The 21,397-nt window shown below is 32.2% G+C and overlaps 1 protein-coding gene and 1 long non-coding RNA gene across 4 annotated transcripts in view; one reads left to right on the top strand and one right to left on the bottom strand.

Annotated features, from left to right (window-relative positions):
- LOC132904606 (forkhead box protein O-like) overlaps positions 1-21,397 on the bottom strand; it is a 297,766-nt gene that overhangs the window by 197,976 nt on the left and 78,393 nt on the right. The gene's annotated exons all lie outside the window — the stretch shown is intronic.
- LOC132904517 (uncharacterized) lies at positions 16,810-18,701 on the top strand. Its single transcript, XR_009657611.1, has 3 exons — positions 16,810-17,315; positions 17,960-18,151; positions 18,267-18,701. It is a non-coding gene; the product is annotated as an uncharacterized LOC132904517 (long non-coding RNA).

The raw sequence follows: 21,397 nt of genomic DNA, 5'->3' as shown, positions 1-21,397 counted from the left end.
TATTTCATATATTCAATCTAGACTTCACTTTGGGTTTGTATTTGTTCTTTACAAGCAGTTGCAAATATATACATATTTTTATATGTGACACCAGAACTGCAGGAAATCTTGAGAATATAGAAGCAATTGTTCTCTAAAATGTTTATCTTGAATTCTTTCATTATTTTATTATAAAGCAGTAATACACCATTCTATTTGCCTTGACATAGGATACATTGATTTTGTAATAAAATTTTATAGCATTTTATTTTTATAAAAAGTGTGCATGCGTTAAGACAACACAAATATACAACAGAGAGAAAAACAGAGAAAGGTCAATGCTCTCTTTCAAAATTTCATTAAAGGGCAGTTTTACAGCGATTCGACGTTATTAACATTGAACGCAATTTTTCCTCATTTATTAAACGCGACCAGAGCGGGCTGGCTGTCCGTTTATATGAAAAATACCGTGTTTCGCAGAAAACGTTGGAATTTATATTCAATATCAGAATCGGGGGTACAAATACTTGAAAATCATCGGAGCTAATAAATGCATTAACCTTTCTCATTTTGCGCACAATGGACAGCTATTTCAATATGTTTGTAAGTACAATTACCGAAATAAAATATCCATCGTGGCTATTCTTGCGCCTTGTCTTAATATTTTCGTACGAGTTTCGTAGAAGTTTAAAATCAATTGTAAAAAATTTCTAAAGATTATGAAAATCTGTGAAAAATATCCGAAATAAATATAAAAATTTCTGAATAATTAAATATAGAATTTCGAATTCTTGATAAAAGAATTTATTATTATTAATCTGGATATTTTACAGAAAATTTTTATGAAAATTTAATAGCAAAAAAGCAGTTATGTTGGGTTCTTTACGCTCTTTTCTTTTCTGTTCTTTAGTTCATTAGAATATTAAATCGAAAAATATTATTTGTCCTGCGTTAAAAGTTACATTTCTGATACTATTGATTCATTAGTCAATTTTTCAGTTTTAACAAAAATCTACATTAACACTTGACAGTACCTAAACATCTGTTCATATTTGACACGATGTAATTTAACTCTAAAATTATAAATAAAAGATTTAATTTTTTATTGTCGCTATAAAGAATATAATATGATGAAATTGATTAAAACATAATAGTTATCTAATGAAAAATTAACGTGTATAGATGTGAAATATTATGGACATGAATTATAAGATTTTTGTTCAAGTATTAGATGTTTCTAAACCTCGGAAAGAGAAAAGAAGTTCTTCTACAATGTTAATGGAACCATCACGATTGATTCCTTTACATCAGAAGTGATACAGTTTAAAACTGTTTCTCAGAAATTATAAAAGCTTTAATCAAATCTATTAGCAAGAAGAACAATGCTCATAAGATAGGGATTAAGCGTCGTTTCTGCTATTTCTCTTTGAACTATAAATTCTTTCTTACAGCAGTAGTTGGAAACAAAATTTTTCGAACTGTATAACTTTTATAGCAACGGTAGATACCATATAGATATTTAAAAATTCCTCGTATTGAAACGTGAAAATGTTTTATTTTAAAACGTTTTGCTTATATAATTAGCGTGAAATATGTACTACTTATTTTTAAATTAATATTATTATACTATGGAATGAAACATTAGCAAAAACGTCATTGTAAATTAATGAATTGCGTTCACTTTAATACATTATTGATAAGATTCACACTAAATAATTAAAATTTATAATCGTTAATTACCAAAGAAAGCGGCAAGTTCAACTTTTGACCATTTAGTTTATATATACATGACACTCAATATTCTTACACTGTGCAGTGTTATAGTTAACCCTTTCAGAATCACGGAACGAGATGTTTCGCTACACAGTATTGTTCGTACTGCCACGGACGAGATATCTCGCGTGTTTGTTTTTTTGTATTTACAGTTCGATGATTAAGCGCCATCGTTGTCTATAGGAAATTACAATCTCAAGATAGGAGTGGGATACTTTGCCCAAAGCATGCGATGAGCGACATTCAGGTGATTCGGTTGTCGTCGCTCCTGCCTCACACTATTTGACCTAATCCAACCCAACGAGAAAAGATTCTCGTTTCGCTAACGTTACATTTTAACTTCATCAGGGGATTGAAACACATACTCACACTGATATACGTATGTGTTCTCTCATTGCAAAGCTATCAACATCCGCATACTTACGAAAAACAGTATGCTTTTCGACAAAGTTATCTCTATCAAAAGAAAATACTTTATTTAAAAGATAGCGATGATCGGTACAGGAACATATAATAAAATTGGCAAACGAAGTAACAGAATGAAAAACCAAACATGCGCAATGTTTTACACTTTTCTTTATTGGAATAAAGAATACAATTAAAGAATGGGCGAGCGGTTCTTCTAAGGACGGTGTACTAAAAAATAAGTTTTAAAGGTTCGAGACGTTTATATCTTGCGATACTAACAATAAGCACGACGCACTTCCGCGTCTATGGAAACTGAGCACCTGTTGTCGATGCTTACCCTTACATTATATACTTTGCTCTGCTTTTATGGCACGCGGCACATACCTACGCGCATAGGTAACGGTAGATGTTTCCACCTATACTAAAAGGAGCTTCGAAGTGAAAGGAGACGAGGATACGCCGCGGAACAGTGTTTCTCATATCAAAATGAAAACGCGACCAAGGTGTGCAAGCTCAATACGAAACATTCGCTGCTTCAATTCTGCGTTCAATAACATATTAATATTAAATATTTAAGACAAAAGAATTGAATAATTTTAGTTCTAGTACTTTATCTGTAGAATTCCAATAGTGGCGGACAATTTTATTTATGATTGTAGAATTATACTACAAATATAAGTAACTATTATATAGTAAATAGATAAGTATATGAAACAACAAAAATTTTTTTAATATTTTAGGTGATCAAAGAACTAGCGCATATTTTTCAGTTTATCCGTGAATAAACGAGAATTTAACAATAAAAGACTACTCGCTACATAACCGCGAAGGTAAGATTGATCGATAGTTTCTTCGAGAGTATCGTCTCGTCAATCAAAATATTCGAATCTCTCAGAAAACGTCTTATTCATTATTCAAATTTCTATCTTCCCGAAATCCGAGAAAAATCGTGTACCGTTCACGTTTCTCTGATAAACGCCCTCTTGCCTGTTGTCTCATTCCTGCCTACTGATCTGCAGCGATTTGTTTCGTCATTCTGACCGGTTATTCACGACCAAAGTTTTGTGTTGTCTTGTTACAGCTCATTGAAAATCAAGTTTTCTAGAAAAATTTGAGAAACACTGTGTCCCGCGTCAATAGTATCGTATCGATAGTAACGAGCTAGCTTGGAACGCAGAAATTGTTGTATATTACGCTACATATTTATAATCATACGCAAGGTTATATATATCTAAGCATGCGCCTATATATAGGTCCACCTTCAGTCATGTATATGCACGTACACGCATTACGTAAACGCACTTGAGCGATGCGACTACGCATAAGGGTGGCTTTATAAAAAATCCTCTAGGGATCGATGCTGTTGTTGCCATGGATATGGTAATCACCGTTTAAACATGTCTGCGAGTGTTTTTCACCATGGCGGCGGTCGTTTCTGTGTCACCATAACTTTTAAACTACCTTCCCGCCATCGTTTAAAAATCGAACCGCGACAAGCTCCAACCTTCTGTTTCTTTTCTGTCCCCGTTTTTCCCTCGTGCGATCATCTAATTAAAAATTTTTTATTGAAGTCAGTGAGCCAATTACACTCACCGATTTTGTTGCTTTTTTCCATATGATATAATAAATCACTGAAATAAAACTAAATTTGCATTGTATCGAAATATGGAAATACAAAGCCACTCACAAGTATCTGGATATTTCAGTTGATCTCTAGTAACACTATATACATGTGTAAATTCTTTCGATATATAAAAATTAATGGTAAATTAATAATTAGAAGCAATAATAGTAATAATTACTGCGTGTTCTGATGTTCTATCCCTACTGCAGTTATTATCTATGAACCTAAAGTGTCTATTAAAAACGTAGTAATGATGTATTTTACTATTTATTGTTTTTCTTTATTCCAGTAGTTAAAGATAAAAAGTTTGTTAAGTAATAAAATAATTCTACACGGTTTTTCAATTTTATTGTAGAAAAGAAGAAAATATGTAGAAAGTTCTTCCCAAGTTTTCTAAGTAAGTTATTAATGATAATAATAGAAGTGAAAATATTTAAGAATTGTAACTTTATGATACGACCTATGATATAATGTAATGTAACGTGGCGTGGTCGATGAAATGGAACGTTTAATATTTTGTCAAGTATTCCATGAATCAATGACAGCATGTAATACATAACTAATCTCATGTTTTAGGATTTTTACTACATACGTTTTGGATTGTCTAGGAAGTTTATGTTGTTTGGGGATAGGTTGGGGTTATATGTTTGGACATTCATTGCTGATATTTGAATACATTCAAACATAAGTGAAAGTCATTGAACGCACATGGAATTCATCATTATGTAATCTGAAAGGTCATCTTTTCACGTGACTTTGGGAAAAGTTTCATTATAATTGGTTGACTTTTCTAGAAGTTACGCTATTTTAAAGACGGAGGGAGATAGAAAGCATTTTCTATATTTAATGACATTTTCTACCATTTCATATCGCAAAGGCAAACATGTCTAAAAGCATGCAAAAGGCATATAAGGTATGTAATGTTTATGAAGAAGGTATTTTATCTCATAGAATTGTTCATAAATGATTGATAAAAATCTTCGGATAGAAATTTCGATTGTAAAGATTAAAAATATCCTGGAGATTCACTTACCATTCTTGATATGTATATGGGAATTAGTAAAAATGTTAGAAATATCATAAATTTCTGCTCACAAGGATTCAATCTGTATTTACCTTATTTATCTAAGAATCACTACGAACTTCCTGAATAATCATATTTCAGATCAGGCATTTCATTAATCACATGTAATAGCCAGCTGTTCTTTTGCAAAATATTTTAACATTATTACTTTTTATAAAATAAAATTCTTCAGATTTAAATTAATGTTCTATGATTCTACAATTATCGGTTCTATGATTACCAATATTATCTGAAACATCGTTTACTTTGTCTGAAATATTTTTCAACGACATTATTACTTTGTAAACCTCATTATGATCATCGCCAATATCCATGTTTTCATTATTACTTGGTATTTTTGGTAAGTAGACCGCAAATATCTTTATAATATTGTTAATCTCTTTGTCACTACTTATACTTAAATAGTTCAGCAAATTAATTTACGTAACGAATCAATTTGTTTTCATTTATTATTGATTGTGAGTTACAAATGCTATTGTTCGATAATATAAAATACGAGATATCAAGTCGACTGTCTTCGCCATCAAAATACGAAATACGAAACCAGCAGCGATGAGTCAAGTGAGCATTAACAATTTTCTCTACTATTACTGTGTCACGTAACATAATATTAGGATATTATATATATAAGTTACAATTAATCTTTAGAAATGTAAAGCTTCGTTATTATTCTAAGCAGTAGCATAGAAAATGAAAGGCTCCGCTATAGGATGTAAAAAATCCTCCACATGTAAAAAGCTTAGTTTCCATTTCAAATTTATTTATCATAGCTATAGTTTAAAATAATATTCTGCAGCATATACATTGCGTTATTCCAGTATCATCCATTGATAACAAATATCAACATTTATATAAAATTTTAAGACCTAATCATTGTTTATATGCAATTCCACTTGACTATACTGTTTAATTTCCTATATATTTCCTAATTTTACATTGAAATTTACAAAGTGCTTGCTTTTAACATTTGAATATTTCTGTTGTTATAAATAGGTTGCAGATATTTATGCAAATTCATATTTGGAAATAATTGAAATAATGTATGTATGAAAATAATTCAAATGTTGAAAATTGTTCTACCTACTAAATATTCTAATTAGTACTATGTCTTGAATATTTTGTATGTTCTTGTTTACATATATTGATAAATCTCATCAAATTTAGCTCAAATTTGTTTAGGTTAAGATAGAAATTAATTAAAAATTATTTTTATACTATGCTTCTTGTTTACTTCTATATCGATATATCAAATAAGTCCCTAATCTTGAATATTATGTTCATCTTTAAACCTTTTGTAAATAGATAAAGGTCGACAATGGAAAATACATTTTTAGTTATAATATTACACATACTTGCAATGTAATCGTCGGGTTAAACAATTGAAATTTAGGTTAGAGCTTAAACTAATGTGTAGTATGAATACAATCACATTAAACCAAAATTATAATCTCTGCCAAGAGTGTGACATTACAAGGCAAGAGGTTAAACCCGTTGAACGTAAATCGGTAGATATGCAAAATACCACATCGAAGCGTAGACCAATGGATGCGCCTTCTAAATTCTCGTAATCCCGAATAAACAATAATGATCTGCAAGATCAAGATTTTGCGTGATTGGCAAGAAAAGGCAAAAATACCACGCAACCCTGCGTGGCGCCTCTTGTTGCTTTTTAACCGAAGTTCCATACGATGATGAAGTTACAGATAGTGTTCAGAAGAAAAGAGGCGGGGCTTAACATTATTCGTTTTACTACGTTGCAAGAACAGCACGACCTTGAACGATGTTAAGAGAAGGCGAAAGCCAGCGAGATCGAGCGACCAAACATTTCGTTCCACCTCGAAAGAGACCCTGTTGCGCCTCGTGTTTATGCTCACGCAGCTAGGAAACGGCCAAATCTAATTTATTCCAGACAGAATCGGCTTCTTATTCGAAAAATTTCATCTTTGGAAATAAACAAATAACTTTCTGTATTCCGTTAATAACGATCAGACCGCAAATGTCTATGTAATTCCATATTTTTATGAACAGATCTAAACATTTAAACTGAGATTTAGCTCACTTACTGGACATTATAAATACGATAATTGGGAATTTCTATATGTATATTTTTGCACGTTACTTATGTACATTTTGTATATTTTTAGCCCAAGACTAAGTCTCAGTTTAGTAATGATGTAAAACTCCTTTTCCATTTGCGTTTTATGTAAAACGAAACAGATATCTATTCGAGTTTCATTGAAAATATTCAGTCTATTGAATGATATCGAGCGCTTTACTTCAAATATTTTATATATTTTTACTAATCCTGTGCATTTTGTATAGTTTTTTAAATGTTCCAAAAATGCATAAACATCCGTGGTTTAGTAATGATAATAACTTTTCCTTAAATGATGATTACCAAATTATTGATCGGATACCATTATAACTTTCTATTATGTAATTCATTAATAATATTGTAAAGTTTCCTAAAAAACGGATCTACAGCTTTATAATGAATAAGATGTGGTTCCATAAACAACAGTTTTTTAATATAGCATGAACATACGTGATATCGCAAATATTTGTAAAAAAGGAGAGAATTAAATTGGTAATTAATGACTAAGAAATAATTCTTTTTCGACACGTACCGTCAAAAATTTCATTTTAAGATTTTACACGTGTATGTTTTTCCTAATTAAATGATTGCATCATTGTGAGATTTTTGTTTGCTTTGTAAATATAAAAAGAACAAAATTTTTTAAGAGTTGTTATAATTATCAATTAAAACATAGTTAATATCGTAAAGCTAGAATTAAAGGTTTAAACGCAATTTACCATTTTATCTTACGGGCTCTCTTTCCAGAAAGTTTCTCAATTATACTTTTGTGTTCATAATCTAGTATTCTACTTCGTGCTGTGATTTTGAAAAATTGGAAATACTTTATTACTAACAATGTTATCTTCTACCAAAATAACGTTTAAACGCAACTTCTATGTATTCAAAATCTACCATGAAGTCAATAGTGTTCTTAAGACACATTTAACAATGAACCACTCCTTCCGATCTACCCACATATACATATACACACTTAGTTGACAAATAAAAGGAAACTGACATTCCATAACATAGTAATAATTTTTCAAGTTTCTTGGAGATTTTTATTATTTATATTTGTAATATTAATTTTTATATACAACTTATCTGTTTATTTTTGTTAACTTTTATGAGATTTCAACTGCTTAATAAAAAAAATTAATAACATTATTTAAGATTATTTGACGTTCCAGCGACAAAATTGCTATAAGGAAGAAGTTGAAAAGTTTGTGGATCCTTGGAAAAAAGTAATAAAATCGAAAACAGATTATGTTTTTCACTAACCAACAATATAAATAATTCTGTAAATAAGATATAATGATATTTAGTATACTAGAAACTTTTATTTAATACATCCTTCTGTAATTTTGAAGAATATATTTTTGTAATACCTATGGTATAAAAACGGCCAGTTTTTCCCAAATTATACCGATTATCGATTACTTCCGATTTTAGATAGAAGTGAATGTAAACTGCGTAGTCATCGAGTTTGACTGTCGAGTTTAAACTCGGTTGTAATTTAATTTGAGTGTAATTTTTATTCACCAGCGGTGCGCGACATCTCGCATATAATAGAACATTAACCCTTCGTGCGAACATAAATTTCGTCAGCATATAAAGTGTATAAATAGTATGAAATTTACGATGCGGTACACGCTCACCGCGATGATACCTTTTCTACCGTTTAATGCAACATGTCGTTTTTTCGTTAATTAACTGTTAATAAACAAACGCTAGAATATTATAGATCAGTTGGCGTCCTTTAATGATCGGAACATTCCAAAGTGCCATTTTCATTAAATTAAAGGGAAATTAATCAAAGAAAGTGTAGGTTAATTAACTTGTTAACCCTTTCATTCTTGAAGTATTTAACAACCATAAACTGTCTGTAATTCTTTAATAACTAATTCGTATAAATATTTTGACATGTAGAAACGTAGAAGGATTATTTACGAAGGATTGTTTGAACAAAACTTATCTGTATTTAACAATACAATTAGCTTCTCATGAGAATACTATTCTGTTTTATAATTCTAAATTTGTAATCATACAATGACCGTGGGAAGAGGTTCATTTGGATCAATCAAAACATCGTTTCAGTCAAATTAGCGATTAATAAAGGCAAAGTAACCAATTTCAGTTCTTTAAAGACTGAAAGACATAATATATTTTTTATATGAATAACAATACGTTAAAAAATGAATGATTTTCTAAATAAATAAATTGTTACTGCTAATTGAAAACATTGGCAATATAAAATGGAGATTATAGCTTGTCGGTTCTAGTTAACATGTGAAGAAAATTAACGTATAAATAATGCTTTTAATATTTTCTAACAATTACATATCTTCGTATATTTAATAATGTTAACATTAATGTAAATAATTCTATTGAATTAAATTTAGTAATAACGTGCGTTGTGAGTATTCTTATAGCTGGAAATTACATATTCTTGTGCTACATCTCTCTACGACGTTTATTCTTATATTTGGTAATTTTATATTTGCAGGATAAATATATTTGTTTAATAACTTCGTGGCTTTGAGATAAAGATATAAACTTTAGTCAATTTGAAATTAAAGATTAACATATTTTCTCTGATTCTTTTAATTGTGGATTTTAAACATAGTTATTGTTCATTAACTTATTAATAACTGTTTTACTTTACCTTATTATGCTGTAGAAGTATTACTCTAGTAACTGATTATGTCTTACAATTGCCACAGATACCAAGATCATATAAATTTTCTGAAATGGAAACGATTTTATTTACTATCTCTCTTTATTTGTATAATTAATAGACTGCGGATATTTATGCAGATTCATACTTTTCTGAGTACAATAAAAAGAAATCTAACCTAAATTGAGAATGTTTTACGTACTATATATTATAGTGGATACTATATTTTTAACATTTTATATACTTTTATGTATTATATGCATCTTTGCATCTTCAAATTCTCAATAAATGCATAATCATCATAATCAGCGATCTAGTCATTAAACCTGTTACTAATACTAACGTTATTACGAAAGACATTTAAATTATTCGTGGATGAACCTATGAATTTTTCAACACTAAATACTCATAATTAAAATTGTCGTGCTAAACACAAATTATAATATCTATTACATGATTTATGATATTGGTTTCCGCATTTTTCAATATTTAAATATTTGACTATAGTTATTATTCAATTATTACGTGACACCTAACAGAATATCAAGCATGATCGATGCGTCTTTCTTTCTACAATCTCTGAACCTATTAAGAACCGAACCTAATAATTTAGAAGTTTCATACAAAATTCAAAAATATTTCTTTCTACGATGTTAGCTACATTTTGACTAGCTTGCGACTAAAACGCACAACAACCAATAATTACAGTCAATATCTGAACTTTATTACCAACAGTAATTCCTGTAAATCATATCTACTTAGAAATACACCTATGCGACGTTCGCATATGAGCCGCAATAAATATGGCCTAAACGAGAAAGCCACTGTGTTATTCCATCCATTATTTAATGCCGGCTTAATGCCATCCATTCATCAGCGAACAATTAAGCAAACAATTAAATACGCTCGTAGCCGAGCGGGTCGCGCTCGCCCACTGATATTTCTCAGAGTGTAACGCCAGCGGCAAGTGTAAACTTTTCCGTGTTAATGTGGCCCTTTCACTCGGGAAACTCGTTATACCGTTCACACGTAACGTTTCCACGCAATCATAGTATGTACATATTCCTGCACGGAGTACACGCCTAATGCGTGGGCTTCAGGTTGCAAGGATTCTTAGAGAATGCGCGTATACGTTACGTATCGATGCTAGAACTTCGTATCGAAACCGCGCTTTCATTACGCAACCACTATGCGTCGCAAATCCTGACATACGCCTCGTGCACGATTAAAAATCCACGGAGAAAGTTACGAAAAAGGTTCAGTATGCAATTCGGATATAAAAGAACTATACAGGCCCGCGAACAATCCACACACACCTTATACATATGCATATATGTATTATTCGAATAAATACAATAATTAAAATTTTGTCCATCTCTGATAAAATTTAATATTTGCTTAATATTTTAATGCCTTCTGATACTTTTAATTCTGCTCGTCAGATCCAGTGGAATTACGCTAATATGAATTACTGTCAACGTTGGATTAACCAGTACCGGATAAGTTTTACCCGTAGAAAAGGCTCGAATCGATTTTATCGCTAACATGTGATATTGACGAAGAATGAGAACAATAGACAGGATCAAAAATGAAATTTCTCTGTTACTTATTTTGCGAGAAGCATTGTCTATTGTACAATTAACGCGATCTTATTATAGTGACAACAAGAAAATCGGAATGATTTGTCTGTGTGCTCCAATATTGTATTTCCAGCTAGATTTTGTTTATAGAAGATATTTAAGTTCGTGTTGTTTAAAGTTTAAAGATTCTTCTTGAAAGTTACTTCTAGCAGTAAAGCCCATTATTCACACAAAATATCATAAAGACAAATATATTAAAATATACTGTATAATACAACTGTAGGATATAACGAAAGATCGTTCTCTGAGTAAATGATTGAGAACTTATGAATTGTCAAATCATACATAGGTAGGTTGTCAGAAAATTATGACACACCTCAAAGGTTCATGGCAACATGTTATAAAGAAAATTATATACGTTCAATTATTTGTAAGTTTCGTGTAATATATTACATATTTTTCGAATTGTACTAGATAAATAAATCTTAAATAAGAAAGTAATTAGAAAATTGAATTTCCATCGTCTACAAAAACTAGAAATATTCTTGGAACTATAACTATAAACTATATATTTGTTGTAAATGAATATCAAAATTTCAAACTTTTGTAAAATCAAAGCAACAAAACGGTTTTAAATTTACGTACAAATAGATAGTTCCCGCTTTGAAGGTAGAAAGTCAAACGCTGGTTATAGTTTCAGAATAAAATACAATCTGACGCAATTTTCACAAAGTCGCATCATCCAGTTCTGTGTCAACTTCTCTAGTGCAGGTCTACGATTTTCGAACCGTGACGGAATCCGGATTAACCATGCGGTGAATATTTCAAAACTAGGCTGTCCCTGCCATGCACGGTATGGTTAGATAAGTAGTATTCGCAGCGTAAGATGCAATTTTTCAAATTGCGAACCGTGTGCATTGCGACTAATCCATCACGAACGCGTGACCATCTGGATTATTATTCACGCCGTTTGCAAACCTGGAGAGAAATAGAAATGCATAAAATAGTAATAAGAATACGTATCTATTAAACGATATATAGCTGATTTCCGCGAAGTGGATGGCTGTGCCTGCAAATAATGAACGTCGCGTGAGCGCGCAGACCAATTATTCCAGGAACATCCGAAACGGAAAGAGTAGATATGATAGAATGGATAGAGTGAACAGAATATGCGCGCTATCATTCAAGAGACGTAGATTAGGCACCGAAATATACATAAAGTGCTATACATACATTTTGTTCAAAACCATTGCGTGAGTGTTTCTAAAAAAACGAAACCCCATACGGAGATGAATAAAGATTCGACATTCGACATTCGACACAAATACAAGAAAAGCATAATTGAAAGAGAATTGTTTAGAATATAATACATACAATTGAAAGATAAGTGTGTGTGTGAGAATAAAGAGAAGTCGACGATTTTTGTCTTAATTCTTTAACTAAATGTTACATTAGAATTGTTGAGAAATAAATAAGAATAGCACATATCTTTTATCATGACTTTCAGAAGTTAAATTAATAAAAAGTTTGTAAATTTCTGAATTTCGTTATTCAGCTACGCAATAAACGTTTATTTTTCAAAGAGAAAATAATTACTTTCTTCATAAATTAATCAATTAAAGTTAAAGAATATGACTTTCTGTTAGCCCATATATCCCTACATACATATATCTCGATGTCTAATTTTCATTCTGGATCATCCTAATTAAACATTGTCCAAGGTGCTTAATGAAATCTTGTAATCTATTTAGTCTGTCTGATTAAAAAAAAATACCATTCCTATCTACCATTTGTTCATCAAGCTTATCCTTATTCTACTACGTTAAGTGGCAAAGTAGCTTACAAAAAATACAAAAAAAGAAATCAATCATAGCCCATGCAAGAATCATACACTATGTGGAGAAATTCGACAAATAGCTTCATAAAACATTGAAGAGATAAATAAATAAGTAAGGTGAAGCTGTGAAACTCTAAGATAGTCATAATGAAAGAAAAATGTGTAAAGATATTTTGAATCGTATAAAATATGGTTAAAGTACATATATGTTTTAACTGTTCTTCTAATTAATGAAAGAGATAAATCGAATATGGTCCTCGTCGGTTTAATGAAATTTAGTATGGTAATAATCCTATATGTACAATAAACGTAGTCGCGATTTCAACTGCAACTTTTTTTTTATATATAATTATACTCGAGGAATGAAGAATTTTCCACCAGAGCATTTGGTAGGTGCATAATTCAATTTTACGCTTGTAGTATATAGATACATCTTTTTGTTTCGGCGATATAAATCTTTTCAATGAGAGTTACTGTGTAGGTGTAAATAATCAACCAATTAGATTTTGAGATTTTAAAAAATCGTATAGCATAAATAAAGTATAACGGCAAACGTAAAAATTGTTCGATTTTTGTCTTGGGTTCGCACCTAGTTGAATAAACTTCTTTTCAAATTACTTAAAATCTAATAATTATGGAAGTTCGAAATGTTTTATGCACATTTTGTAATGAACTATATTTTCCTTGTTATTAAAATAAAGTCAAAAAAAGAATTCGTTCAACTGGATATGAATGCGGAGAAAAAATTGGTTGAGCTCGGCAAGGGCCATGTGTGAAATTTCGGATTGGCGATGTTAAAGGAATCATGTTAGTTAAGACATAGCGGAAGGATAGATCAGGCTGGTGTGATGATGTCGTGTCATGGATATAAACGCAAACTCGCGATATTAGAAGGTGATGGAGCACGATGGAGTAGGACAGAAGGTGGGGTCCGAGGAAGAAGTCCAGTGACGTCACGCGCAACCTTGAGCACCGACCTCGGACAACGAGTCGCCTGGTTTATCTATATGCAAGCGACGGTTTTCTCTGTCTGCGTGGCCGCGGCAGTCGTGTGCTGACTGTAAAGGCGCTTGCGCTCTCGCGTGCACGCTGACGGACCGGGGGATGCCAGGAGTGAGTGGGGAAAGGCGTGAAAATTCACCTAGACGTTATTCGTACGTGGGAATGAATGTCGTGATTGAAACAGTTCGATAGGTCGCCAAGTTGCTGCGAAGACGCATTTAATTGATATTTCAAATCCACCGAATTAATTATCCGGTGCCGCTTGGTTGTGCGCGTGAATCGGTCGTTTCTGACCGTTCATCGGCCGATAGCATAACGTTCGCTAACCGAAAGCCTTCAGAGTATTTTCCAAAAGCGTTTCTCATTATTTTAATCGAATCGATATCCGAAGTTCAAGTTTCAACTATTATTAAAAAAAGAAAAAAGAACGTTTTATCGGCGAGTAATGAAATAAAATAAATCAAAGCTCCGTATAAATTAGGAACGCTGTTCTGTTCGGTGTCTTCGAAAGTTTCAAACGATGCAGTGATTCGGTCGGCAGCGATTCAAGGCGATTTAATATGCACGGCGCAACGCCGACGTTTAAGAGAACGGTTTTTACGAGGAATCGCCAGCACACGATGGTCTTTCAAGCGACATAGAGAATTCGCGCGAGCTGCGTGACGTACGAATGAAGCGGCAGTCACATTCTTCTCGGTGGCCCAGACGCAATAAAAATAATGGCTCCGTACCAGCCAATTTTAATTGGCCACTCCACTACTACACGAGAGCTAATCCGTAATCGAGATTCGTTTTTTTCTTCTTTCTCCTCTCTAGACATGTCTGGTGCGGATCATCATTCGTCTCGCGTCTCCTTCACAAATTTGAAGGTTGGCATAGGTAGTGTTCGAATTTAATTTTGATCGGCCGACAGGCGTCTACATACGAACGCATCGTACGTCGACATATATAATAAAGCCTTTTTAGTCGGCCAAGTAATGGACAGTGACGTTGAAAAACGAGCGTACCGATGGATGTCTCTTCTTTAAACAAAGTCAATTTCTATTCTTTTCGGTGCATTTAATAGAGCATTATCACGGGAAAAGCGAACGATGTTTGACGACGCGATTATTCAAATATATTATTATTATTCAAATTAATTGTTTTAACAAATACCTATAGTTCCCTAATTTTTTTAAATCCATCAATTTTACCAATGAATCAATAATATATTTCTAACTAAGCTTCTATGAAAATTAAAAAATAATAGGATGACGATAATGCTCTGTAGTCTGTAGTAGTAAAGTCTGTTTCAGACTTTTAAAAAACCCCAAGGAATTCTGGAATTTTTACCAACATTTCTACTACATTATACAATCGTTCGTTAAGTGAAATGTTTGAAACTTCTTCCAATAACTTCTTTCCCTCGAGAGTAGGATTTCGCTTTTGGGTTAATAAATGAATAGTTAAATGAAAAAATATTTGTTATTAATCGTAGGACACAATAAAGTAAAGTGAATCTCAATGTGATTCGTTAAATATATTTGAGATTTTATTAGATTCACATTTTTGATAAAATTGTTCTCACATTGTCATTATGCTTGTTAATGAATGAACTGATAAAGATAATAGGGAAAAAATCTCGATCGAACAAATATCAACAGGCTATCTTAGTTTTGAAACAACCCGTATCTACGTAATCTTCAATATCGATGCAATTTTTATATTACTGCATCTCCGGAAAAATTAACGCTAGTATCCAAAATTCGAACAAATTTTTCGATAGATCTATGTGCTGAATACTCTTTTTATCTCATTAAATATCAAACAGTGTAAAATTCATACAAACGCAACATTGTTAAATACAGACGAAGAACGTGACTCGCAGTTTGTTCTGTTAAAGTATAACAAATACATTACAATAACAAACATTTTACAGAAGTATTACACAAAGAAAATGTCTATAGTTTAAAAAAGACCAAGTTTATATATATTATACCAATATAAAAACTTCCATGTTTTCAAATTTCACAAGATTATTATTAAATCGCTCACGAAAATATTTAACCACTTGTAATGGAAAATTGTTAGTATATATTACATATGTCTTATCAAATATTTTGAAATATCGTCAGTATTATCGTAATATTTTTTAGTATACGTTCTGAAAGTTATATATTCCGGATTTGTAAGAATTATTAATATTCGGATTCAAAAGTCTTAGAATAGGGATGCTATAGTTTATAAATCTTTTCAAAGTAATTTACGCATTAAATAATTAGTTAGGTGAATTAGGAACTATTTTTAACATTCTCAAACTCTACAGTTATGTTCCCAGGAACCTTCATGGCACTTTTTTAAATCCAAGTTCAAATAAAAAAGATCACACAAATATTCGGATTATATTATACACAGGAGGGGGCAGTACAAAAAAGTGTATATACACTTTATCCTTGAGTGAGTACATTTTCTTGGCTCTGTATATTATCGTCACAATAATGAAGTTTCATATCTTTATTATAAATCTTTTCAATATTGAATGTACATGATTCGTAGTAAATTTCTCCTTCTTTTCTTTGCTTTTTTTTGATCTCGCGACTAGTTACTTTACTCTACCTATACTATGGTAGAAGTATTAACATCTGGATCCTCTGAACAGTAATTTATCAAGTATGTTGAAAATGAAAAAAATAGGTAGAAAATTATCGATAGGAAAAAATTAATGATTGGTATTGGCGCGCCAAATTTAACCTTCAGAAAAACAATGTTCGTCGTAACTAGTGGTATATTTGTTTCTAAAAATCTCCAATGAAGCATCGCGTCTTCGTAGATAATACTGTGACTTGGAAGGTTCCGATAGAAGCTAACTGTACGACTGTTGGTCTTCGACTTAGAATATTGTTTGCGATCAAGGAGCGAGGCGGATATTGTTATTTTACCAAGAATAAAAGGAATATGATAACCAGAAGAAACAACCGACAGCGAAGTCTCAGTCACGTACGCGCAACAATACAGTATCGGTCGTTGTAAATGCGCACGATGCGATGAAGACAGAACTATAATTCACGTGATTAAAGCTGCACTTTGATCATCTGTTTAGACTGCGTTGCCATTATCGCGAACGATGTATGTACTTCATCGAACGTATCGTTACAGACGCGAGCGCGACAGATTCGCGGGAAGTGCGTAGTTGTAGAGCTTCTTAATAATTAATAAATTAATGACTGGCAGGATAATATTACGCAACAAAGAAAAAAAGTCATTCACTGTTGAGAATTTCTCGTAAAAAGGACACGTAAGTGATCGTATTTAACAGAACATCCACGGGTTATATTTGTTGAAAAGCTGCAGCAAATTTTATTGTATTTAGTATTTTATATTATATGACATATATTAGGTGAACGAAATATCAGATTGATAAATAAAATGCATGTAGTAAAAAGTATTCAATTCGTACTAAATATTAGTAGGGTTATCTCGCGCGATTAGTAAAAATAAAATATTATTATTACGAAAAGTGATATTATTAGAAAATTTTTTTGTATACCTGTAATAAGATTGATAGTAAACCAAATGAAATTTTTTTAAACGCAAATCATCCGGTTATCCTATAAACATGAAATCGACATGACACTGTAATACTACATCTAAAAAAGTTTATGACCTATACACTACCTATAATCTAACCTAATAGATGGAACCTTACGAATATTATCGCATACCTGATAAATTACTGTTCAGAGGATCCAGGTGTTAATACTTCTACCGTAGTATAGATAGAGTAAAGTAGCTAATCGCGAGATCAAAATTATCAATATAGTTTTTATAGAAACGCGTTGATTAATTTAGGAATTGAACTTCTGATATTTCGATCTGATTTCAACGATCGGATTCGTTTAATTAACGAAAAGATCGCGGATAATGAATATTCCCTGGCAGCATCTTTCTTAGACTCTTTGATTGTTGTCCTTGATACGATTAACGAGTCGATCAACGAAACAACCATACGACATTATCTTTGGCGTGGTGAGGCACAGAATCTGGATAATGCACCGGAAAAATCGGTGAAGGTCCTGAAACGAATTCGTCATTCGCGAATGGAAACGAGCGTCAGCTCCCAAAAAAGAATGGGTAAAGTACACGCGCAACTAACAAAATCTACATGCCGACAGTCGCTATGGTACAACAGAAAAACCGCTAAGACTTCTCGATAGCTTTCCATTTGTATGCTTGTTGAATGTTCCAGGAGAACAGGTTGTACGTTGAAAAGACTAAAACAGTATAGTTATTGAGAAAAGGAAATATTGAACGAACCTGGTATCGGAACGAAACATCTTTTGTTGAGAAGACGCAGACTGCTTAACTTTGCCTAAACGTGATTATGTGATATTTAGACAATGTAAATAAATAAGAATGTCTTCTAGAGACTTAGAATAATTTTATAAGTATTTAACATTTCACTAGTTGACGTATTAATTATTTTGGAAACTTTCGCTCAACGTTATTAAGTACATAGATATATATTTATTATTTCTAACTACATCTAGTTAAATAACATAACTTTGTCATTTCAATACTTAAACTACCAACTTTTAATATAAATGACCAATTTGTAAGTATTTATTTTGATGATTATAACGAAAATACGAGTACTAATATACGTATAAAATTAGCCAATTTGTATGGTTGTTATTCTATCTTAATGAAAGTTAATATAAATTGTGCCAAAAATACTGTTACTGTAATAATTGCTATAAAACAAAATATGCAGTTCATCGAATCGATGAACTTAGCAATTTTTGCGTCTTACGCATCCACATTTTAACTGGCCACATTTTCATTGAAACTTTACTATTTTCCTTTTTTCTTTCCTCTTCTTTCGTGATTGTACTTCAAGAAAAGTATTTAAATTAAAGATGTGAATGAAAATTAGCGATTTCTACGTTTAATAAACATTATTTCATACATAATAAATTTTTACCTTATTTCATGCTTATAAGTTATATTTGGTACTTATATAGTCTCGGATTAATCGTCCATTCGTTGATCCGCCTATACATTTGATCCAAAATAAAGCGTAAGTATGTATCCCTTATCATTTTACATGTAATTTTGCTTCAATTAAAAATATTATATATATAAATCATATATATTATGAATTATATATCATGTTTACACTTGCACAGACTACAATTGAACTAATTGTAATTAATTTGTCTTTATTATTTTTATAATTTCTAATTTTATAATTATAGAAGCTTCTAACTGAGAAACAATTCGATTAAGAGGCTGGAAGATTCTGATATAAAATTTTGAAACAATATTATATTACAAAAAAATATTCGGAAAGAAAAGCTGGATTTTAACTCTATTCAGTAACCCTTAAAACTGTTTTCCAGTATTTACTGACTTGAACTTGAGTTTTCATCGAAAATTATCAGACAATTCGACGATTCTCGATTGTCGATGGTAGAAGCACGATTCCTACAGGAAAATTCGAACGTTCCCAGTCCACGATTGTAAATTCAAAATGCTTCGACGGATTATATAACGTCGTACTCGCGTATTATCTATGAAAGTTGCGGGAACGCGGGTATCGCTCGTACATGATAGATTTCAAAGTTTCCACTAGAACTTATTAAAAAGCTGTAAATCGTTCTAGCTATCGTATCGACGTATCAGTGTAATTACAACGATAGGAAAGAGTAAGAAAGAAAGAGGGAGAAAGAGAGAGACAGAGACAGAGACAGACAGAGACAAAGAGAGAGACAGACAGACAGACAGAGACAGAGCCAGAGACAGAGACAGAGAGAAAGAGAGAGGGGGAGAAGGAAGAGAATAAAGGAAAAAGGTAGATGTGTATGTAATCGTAATCAGTTCTTATCAACATCATGTCGCGGCATACAGTGATCAACGGTTTAATTCTCTGGCGATATAAAACCGACGATTCGCGCAATGTCATTTTCCGCGTTCCGACGTTGGTTAAGTAATGTCGGATAGTTTAAATGTGCAAGTCTCAGCAAAACGCGCGAATCCGTGGTCAAACACAAGCACGTATATATATAGATCACTCTACGTACGATCGCTCCTCATGTTGAAGTAAAGCAGCTAATACCGCACACGCGATACGAAAGATCTAGCACTGATTAGACCGTCGTCGAATATCGAAGAAACGAATACTCAATGCTGTGAAAATCATGCCGCCCTAGTACAATGTGCAAATTAATCCAACTTTTATTGAATGTTGAAGAATCCCTGAAAAAAAAAAAAAAAAAAAAAAAAAACACCTCGTCACGTTCTCGATCCGATTCAGTACTCTTTTCCTCTCTTGGTGTCTACCTGTTCTCTTCGCTCCTCCCATAAAGGCAAATTTTGTATTCGCACATGAAGTTTTTATAATTGATCCAAACAGTATTTCATTGGTATCGGAGAAACAGTGTTGGAAAAATTGCTCCGAAACAAGGGGAAAGGAACGTAATCAAAGAATTTAACGATGGTCGTTGTACGGTTCTACGCTAAACATGGAATGGTCGAACAGCCTTGAATCTAAAAAATTCCGACAATTCAACCGCGAGATGTTATTAAAGCGGCTCGTTTTTAGAACGGACGTAATATACATAAATGCATTTTAAATTTAATCGACGAAGGTCGTAAGCAAATGGCTAGAAAAGGCTCGATAAATCCGTGAATACGCGGGCGTTTCGTGCAGGCTTCTTTTTACGAAGAAAAAAGGAAAAAGAACCCACAAACTGCGCAGAGTTCTCGAAATTCTGCAGACATACTGCATAAAGATATGCGACGCACAACTGGGATACGTTGAAAAAGCGCGGCCAGTTTTGTATTCGCCGCTGTAAACGTGTCGCTATACCGAACTGCGTACGACTTTTCAGAGAACGTATACATACACGTCTTTGCGTAACAACGCTCGAGGGATAAAAATCTCGGCTAATCGGTTCTTCTCAATACCTATGATAAAATGTACACGAAATATATCAATCGTTTATTGAAAATATCCATTCCAATTTCAAACTACGAATGGCTATCGAGACGAACAAGATTTATCGAGGAAGCCATAAAACATAATTGCAAGAAAAACACGAACCGATCCAAACAAACGCATCTGCCGTACGCTTTCGTTTCTGGCGAATCTGTACCAAAATATTCCCGCAAATATTTTCTACCAACTGTACTTTATCTTTCTATCATCCAAACCGTCAAGCAATTGCAAAGATCTAACGAGAAAAATGTCCAAAATCCACGAAAACTATGTGCAATTGTTAAAATGCAAGAGTTTATAAATCATAATGTCTATACATCTCGTATTATTATGTTTGATATTATCAATTTTCCTAGGTTTTTGATACTTTAATTACGATT

The sequence above is a fragment of the Bombus pascuorum genome, chromosome 2 (genome assembly GCF_905332965.1).
Source record: "Bombus pascuorum chromosome 2, iyBomPasc1.1, whole genome shotgun sequence".
NCBI lineage: Eukaryota > Metazoa > Arthropoda > Insecta > Hymenoptera > Apidae > Bombus > Bombus pascuorum.
The sequence above is the reverse complement of the archived record's forward strand: the minus strand, read 5'-3'. Positions and strand labels throughout refer to the sequence as shown.